At 43.2% G+C, this 7,427-nt stretch overlaps 1 pseudogene; it reads right to left on the bottom strand.

Moving 5' to 3' along the window:
• Positions 1-6,498: 6,498 nt before the first annotated feature.
• On the bottom strand, positions 6,499-6,617 carry LOC134408539 (5S ribosomal RNA; annotated as a pseudogene).
• Between the last annotated feature and the right edge of the window lie 810 nt (positions 6,618-7,427).

Raw genomic sequence — 7,427 nt, 5'->3', positions numbered from 1 at the left:
TGTTTGCTCATTAAGGATGACAAATATATTATACAATCAACAGCTTTCCTTGCCTTGCACTCTAGCCAGGACGCTAGAGAAATTAATGAAGTCCATATCCTTCTTTGTCATTTGGATCAACATGAAGGATATAGGTTTTTCTTTGTTGGAGAGATCCTATTATTTTTAATTGTTTGAAAGTTTATATATTCTGTGATTCCATTCTGGGTTTTAGTCCAAACCAGCCAGAACTCTAAAGGAGCTATCCAAGGTGGGTTCAGCACCTTGGATAGCTCCTTTAGTGTTCGGCCTGGTTCTGACTGAAACCCAGAATGAAATCACAGCCCCACCTAAACCAGAGCTACCAGCCTCCCCTGGTTGAACTACAAGTTCACCATTCCCAGCCAGCATTCCCAATGGCCATGCTGGTTGGGGGCGAGCTCCAGGTTGGGAAAGGCGAAACCAGCTCATCTTAGACAATGAAACTTGCTCATCTTCAACACTTGATCTCAACAAAAAATTCCTTGTCAATAACGTATTATAAAACAAACAAAGGAACCCTTTGAGCTGCTAAGATTAGAAAGGCTACAAATCACTGCTGACTCAGCCAATTCTTTTGTGGTCCGGAAAAAAGGGTTTTCTTCATTCACCAAAAAAGCTGTCAAACATCATCAGTTGTAGGGCTGGGTCCAGTCCTCATCTTGGACCCAATCCATGAGACCGGGCGAGGCTTCTCTTCCTGCTGCCTCGAATGGCATAGAGATTTTGGCAGCTGTGGGTCTGTAATCCCTGCTTCCTCAGGGCTCAGTCACTCATCTCCTGGTTGTTCGTGACAGCTGTGGGAAGCTTAATCTAGGTGGAGATCCCAGGTTGCTCCGGTCTCTCTTCTAAGCATTTCTCTTAAGCTGCTAAGTCTTCCTGCACCGGATCCCAAAGCAAAGCATCAACGCAAAGGCTTTTATGGGTAAATATTCCCTGGTTTCCCTAGGATTACCTCGGTATTGAATAATTAGCCCTTTGGTCAATGACAGAGATGACACAAGTATTCGAGGAGGGTAGTAGGGGACCCAATTGTGAATCGCTGAAAACGAGAAAATGCATCACACCCAAAAAGGACAAAATACGGCATCAATAATTTGCAGATGCAGTGTGGTGTATGCAGTGTGGTGGAGAGCCAGTGTAGTGTAGCGGCTAGAGTGTTGGACTGGGAGTTGGGAGATCCGGGTTCTAGTCCCCACTCAGCCACGGACGCTCACTGGGTGACTTTGGGATGGTCACAGACTCTCGGCCCAGCCTACCTGCAGGGTTGTTGTTGTGAGGTTAGAGTGAAGAGGAGGATTATGTATGGTGGCTTGGGTTCCTTGGAGGAAAAGGGGCAAGATAGAAATGCAATAAATAAAATCAATAAATAAATATACATAGATGCAAATTTAGAAATTATTAGTATTTGAATAGAAATACAATCCAACTCACTATAATGCAGATGGCTGTGTCCAGGTGAGCTGAGCGCCTGCTTTTTCAGTCCACTGTCCAGGTGCTAAACGTGGACGGGCAACAGTTCTGACGTACTTTATTTTTAGAACGGACTTGGACTAGACAACCCTCCAAATAAAGGATGCCTTCAAATAGAGGATGGTCCTCTGACAGTCCTTCAAAGACAGGACTGTCCTCTGTAAAATAGGACACATGGTCACCCTACGTTCAACAGGACCTCTGCCTCGCTCTCCCTCCTTGTGATTCTTTAACTTCAGACTTGGGCTGGGCACCTCTTCAAACAGAGGGCACCACTGAATAGAGGATTGTCCTCTGCCACTTCTCCAAAATACAGGACTGTCCTCTGTAAAGTAGAACACCTGGCCATCCCCAAAGGAACATACCTTTGGGTTGATGAAGCAAAAGGCCTAAATGGTGGGTTGGGTGCTCCCAGCAAAGCATCTTTTCCTGCAGGGTCAGGGACTACTACTACTAGCATCCCCAGCATGTGCCATTCCCATAATCACTCCAGTGCCATTAACAACATTTTGCTCCACCAAAATCCACAGGTGAGGCATCTCAAAACCTGGAGCAGGCTTCCCCAACCAGAATCCAGATGTATTTGGCTACAATCCCTACAATCCCAGGGATGATAGGATCTGTAGTCCAATGCATCTAGAGGACACCCTCCTAAGACAAGCTGGCATCTAAAGATCTAAAAACGGTTGTGCACGTGCTGGTAACTTTGAGGCTCAACTTCTGCAATGCGCTGTACATAGGGCTACCTTTGTACCTAGTCTGGAAACTTCAACTAGTTCAAAATATGGCAGCTGTTCATCAGTTTCCAGGCAAAGGATAAAGTGTTGGTTATTACCTTTAAAGTCCTATGTGGTTTGGGTCCAGGTTACCTGCAGGATCGCCTTCTCCCATACAATCCGCCCTGCACACTCAGGTCCACTGGGAAGGTTTACTCCAGTCAGCCACAAGTAGTTTGGCAACTGTTACCCAGAGGACCTTTTCTTCTGCTGCCCCCAGACTGTGGAATGGCCTACCGAAGGAGATTCATCGCCTTAATACTCTTACTGAGTTTAAGACAGCCATAAAAACTAGCCTCTTCCAGCAGGCCTACCCAGATGAATTTTAAACCTAAGAATTTTAAGATGTTGTGATTGTTATTTTAATATTTTATTGATTTTATATGCTCTTTTACCTAGTTTTATGTATTATATTGTATTTAATGTTGTTCCCCACCTCGATCCAGAGGGAAAGGCGGGTAATAAATAAATAATTTAATTATTATTATTATTATCATTATTATTCATAGGGTTTATTTCAAAGCTATGGCTTGAATTCCATGCAATCCACTCACTAGTTCCGAGTTCTGAAATCAGACACCACAAATGCTGAGAGCTAAATCTAGATTTAGTCAGAGTGGAAATCAATGGGATTTAAGTTAATCAGGACTCACTACCATACCATTGTGTTCAACGGCTCTGCTCAAAGTATGACTAAATCTGGATCCAAGGGAGAGAGACTGGTCACTCCAACATCAGTGGGGCAGTGAATCCGCTCCAGGTTTTACTCATTTATCATTTTTATTTATCCAACGACATCTAAACAAACATCACACATAATACATACCAACTGAAATACATGAAACAACTACAATTAGACTAAAAAACATTTAGGGATGAGGTTAGGATACATTTTCTTTTGCCCTCTTCATGCCACAAATGCCCCTTAGTTTCTTAATCATCTTTCCACCCATTTTACATACATTGAGTTCACAGAATTATGTTTTTTTTTCTCTTTTCCCTTCTTGATCTAAAATCCACAAATACATCCTTTTTCTCTGTCTCTTTCAAATATTCTATCAAAGGTTTCCGTTCCAACGTTAACGTAACTGTTGACCTTTCTCTCATTATCGCTGTTAGCTTTGCCATCTCTGCTAGTTCCAACATCTTCAACATCCAATCCTCCATTGTCGGTATTGCTGTATCTTTCCAATTCTGTGCATATAGCAATCTTGCTGCCGTCACCATATACAAGAACAAAGTTCCCCCCTTCTCTTTTATTTGTTTCTCCATTAGGTTTTACTCAGAACCAGTCAGAACGATCCAAGGTGTACATTTCAAAGAGTACACTTTTTCCCCAAAACACAAATTCGGGAATTTGCAAACATTTTTGGAGAACGTGAACCCCTGCTTGCGTTCATATTTGGGGATGTGAATATGATGCCTCCATTAAGGAGGAAAAGTCGAAACAGCTGCACAATTCCTTTGGAACGTTAGCACTAAAAACCCTCTGTCTGGAAGCACCCTTGTATGTATTTGTAATTTCTTTATTTGTTTCAACATTTAAACTCACCCTTTTACGAACAAATCAAACTCAAAGCAGCTTATGAATTAAAAGATCAATCGCAACGCAAATTAAAAACAATCCTAATAAACAGTGCAGAAACAGTTGCAGAAACAGTGGCATAGAAGTTGCATTGGCAACAGCAGCCTGCAAACATATCACTGGACAGAATTCTGGGGAAACCCTGAAGCTGTCTTCACGGCACCGGGTTGCTGCCACCAACCTCTTCAGCCCTGTGCTTTACCTCTTGCGGGGTGGCGTCAGATAATCCTGACGCTGAAGAGGGAGTGCAGGGTTTCTGGGAAGCTATCCAGGTCCCGGGACTGCCCCTGCCCTCTTCCTAACGGAAGGCGACCAATCACTGGTCGCCTTCCACCAGGTTCCACCCCCGAGTTGACCCCAGATCGGCCCCAGAGCAATGTCACATGGCGGAAATCCCAGACTTTTTCACATCGCAGCATCGCGGGGAGGCCCCATTGTGGCTGCAAAGCTGCACTTGCGTCACCTAACCGACGTGACACAGATCCACAGCAACTGCAGGGCTTTCTCCGTGTATAGACAGCCCCCCCCCTCTAGTGTGGTGTAGTGGCTAAAGTGTTGGACTGGGAGTCGGGAGATCTGGGTTCTAGTCCCCTCTCGGCCATGGAAACCCACTGGGTGACCTTGGGCCAGTCACAGACTCTCAGCCCAGCCTACCTCACAGGGTTGTTGTTGTGAGGATAAAATGGAGAGGAGGTGGATTATGTATGCCGCCTTTATTTATTTATTTATTACATTTATATACCTCCCCATAGCTGAAGTTCTCTGGGCGGTTTACAAAAGTTGGGTTCCTTGGAGGAAAAAGGCGGGATATAAATGCGATAAATAAATAAAATAATAATAATAATAATAATAATAATAATAATAATAATAATAATAAATAATCCATTTACCTTTCCCCAGAGTTTTCCATTCCCACATCTAGGAATGTCGACAGTGGGGGCTGGTAGCTCTGATGTCAGTGGGATGCTTAGTCCGCTCCAGGTTTCAGTCAGAACCAGCCAGAACTCTCAAGGAGTTTCTGCACCTTGGATAACGGAATCCCGAAGTGGATCCACTGTCCCACTGACATTGGAGCCACCAGCAGCCTCCATTGTCTAGATTAGTGGTTCCCAAACTTTTTCAGGTCACCGCCCCCTTGGTTCCACAAATCCATGCCCAGTGCCCCCCACACACACACACTATAAAAATCATTATTCAGAATAGTGGTTTTCAATGACCTACTAAGGAAGATAACAATAAAATTCAAAACAGTAACAATTAATTGATTGTTTATTCAAAATCCAATTAACTATTTTTAGTTTATTCAATTAAACTTGATCCAGTGATATCATCTTTTCAGTTTGATAGTCATTAAGCAAGGATATTAGATATCACATTTAGTAACTAGGGTAGAGTACCTCACTATTCTGTAAATTCTTAATGTGATGGATTGATGCCAGTTTCCCAATGTCTGGTTTAAAGTAATTTAACATGAGTCTTAAATCACCACGTGTAGTTATCTGGAGTTGATTTCTTTGCTTGGAGAGTAGTAGGCAGACCACACTAAAACCACATTCCACCAAATATGATGTTGGAAATGCAACCAGGAGCTTCTGAACCACTCTCCATAGTGCAGGATAGCAATTAACCTTTAAAAGGACTCTTCTTAAATGGTATTAATACATGTGTGGATCCCCTATTTGGCTTGGGACCAACCTTCTCCCATAAAAACGTCCCTGGGTTTTAATACCTTCTGGAGAGGTGCTTCCTTCCTTCTTCTCACATCAGTCCATTGGTTTCTGTTCACCACTCTGCTGCTAAGATCATCTTCTTGGCTCGCCGCTCTGACCATGTTACTCCACTTCTGAAATCTCTTCATTGGCTTCCAATTCACTTCAGAATCCAATATAAACTTCTCCTGTTGACCTACAAAGCTTTTTACTGTCTAGCTCCTTCCTATCTTTCCTCTCTCATCTCACACTATTGCCCCGCTCGTGCTCTTCGCTCCTCTGATGCCATGTTTCTCGCCTGCCCAAGGGTCTCTACTTCCCTTGCTCGGCTTCGTCCATTTTCTTCTGCTGCCCCTTACGCCTGGAACGCTCTTCCAGAACATTTGTGAACTACAAGTTCAATCGCAGCTTTTAAAGCTCAGCTAAAAACTTTTCTTTTTCCTAAAGCTTTTAAAACTTGATTTAGCTCTGACTTTTATACTGCCTGTTTGGTGCTTATTGTTTTATTATGATTTTATTAGAATGTAAGCCTATAGGCAGCCTATGCGGCCTATGCGGCAGGGTCTTGCTATTTATTGTTTTACTCTGTACAGCACCATGTACATTGATGGTGCTATATAAATAAATTAATAATAATAATAATAATAATAATAATTCTCAGAAAAGACTACCTCGAGCACACACCCCCGCCACCCCCTTGCCTCTTAACGCCCCCCTATGCAATCCCACTGCCCCCAAGGGGGCAGTACCGCCCACTTTGGGAACCACTGGTCTAGATCTCAAACTTTCCTCTGATTTCTTTCTGTTATCTTTTTCTTTTTCCTTCCAGGCTACCACAGAGGGAGGGAGGGAATAATACCCGTACAGCTGGGTCATTGGTGTTTGGTGTTTGTTTTACTGAAGCCATGCATTTAACAGCAACCTGAATGCTGAAATGAGCCTACAGCACCCAGTATTCCCAGGCGGTCTCCCATCCAAATACTAACCAGGCCTGCCCCTGCTTAGCTTCCGAGATCAGATGAGATCGGGCGTGTTCAGGGTAGTATGGCCTTACTACACTGTAAACTCTATAAAATTATTTACTTACTTACAAATTCTTCTAAGTCCATTCTATTAAGCATAGCTAGGTTTGCAGTTAAAGCAGCTCAACTTAGAACTGCGATAGAGGACAATGACCTGGTTTAGGATATGGGCCACTATAATTTATATCCTGATTAATTAACAGGACTGTAATTAATATATATTATTGTGACAGAACTACTATAATACTCTGTTTTGTTCTGTACCTTGCAGTGTCTATTGTTGATGTTGATGATGTTGGCTAAAACCTATTTTGGTTGCATAATAAAGATTTGGAATTTGGAATTCCAAAAAGAAAATAGAAAAAACAAAAGAATGTAGAAATGACACTTTTCCCGACCACTTTAACCCCGTGCTAGGAAATAATATGTTGCACCTCTGCTGTTTTAAAGGTGCCCCTATCAACTATGCTGTGGCAGCAGATTTTCCTGGACAGACCCAAGAGAGAGATCCCTGAAAGCCTTGTTAACACATGGATGTAGGAATGCCCTTGCAGAAACATTTTCTTTTGAGCGACACCAACTGCTATGTGACACAGCAAGTGGCTCTGTTTGCCCTGGAAGCAAAAAAAATAGATACCTCGGAGCTGTCTATACATGGGGAAAGTTGCACATCAGCCGCAGATCTGCGCTACGTCAGTCATACGACGCAGACACAGCTTTGCAGCCACCGTGGGGCTTTCCCGTGAAGCTGCGCATTGAATTTACCTCAGCTTTTTCAATGGGAGCAACATCAGTACGGCTCTTCCACCGTCTGACGTCACTTTAGAGCCAATCCAGAGCCAAT

Source organism: Elgaria multicarinata, chromosome 13 (assembly GCF_023053635.1).
Source record: "Elgaria multicarinata webbii isolate HBS135686 ecotype San Diego chromosome 13, rElgMul1.1.pri, whole genome shotgun sequence".
Lineage (NCBI taxonomy): Eukaryota > Metazoa > Chordata > Lepidosauria > Squamata > Anguidae > Elgaria > Elgaria multicarinata.
The sequence above is the reverse complement of the archived record's forward strand: the minus strand, read 5'-3'. Positions and strand labels throughout refer to the sequence as shown.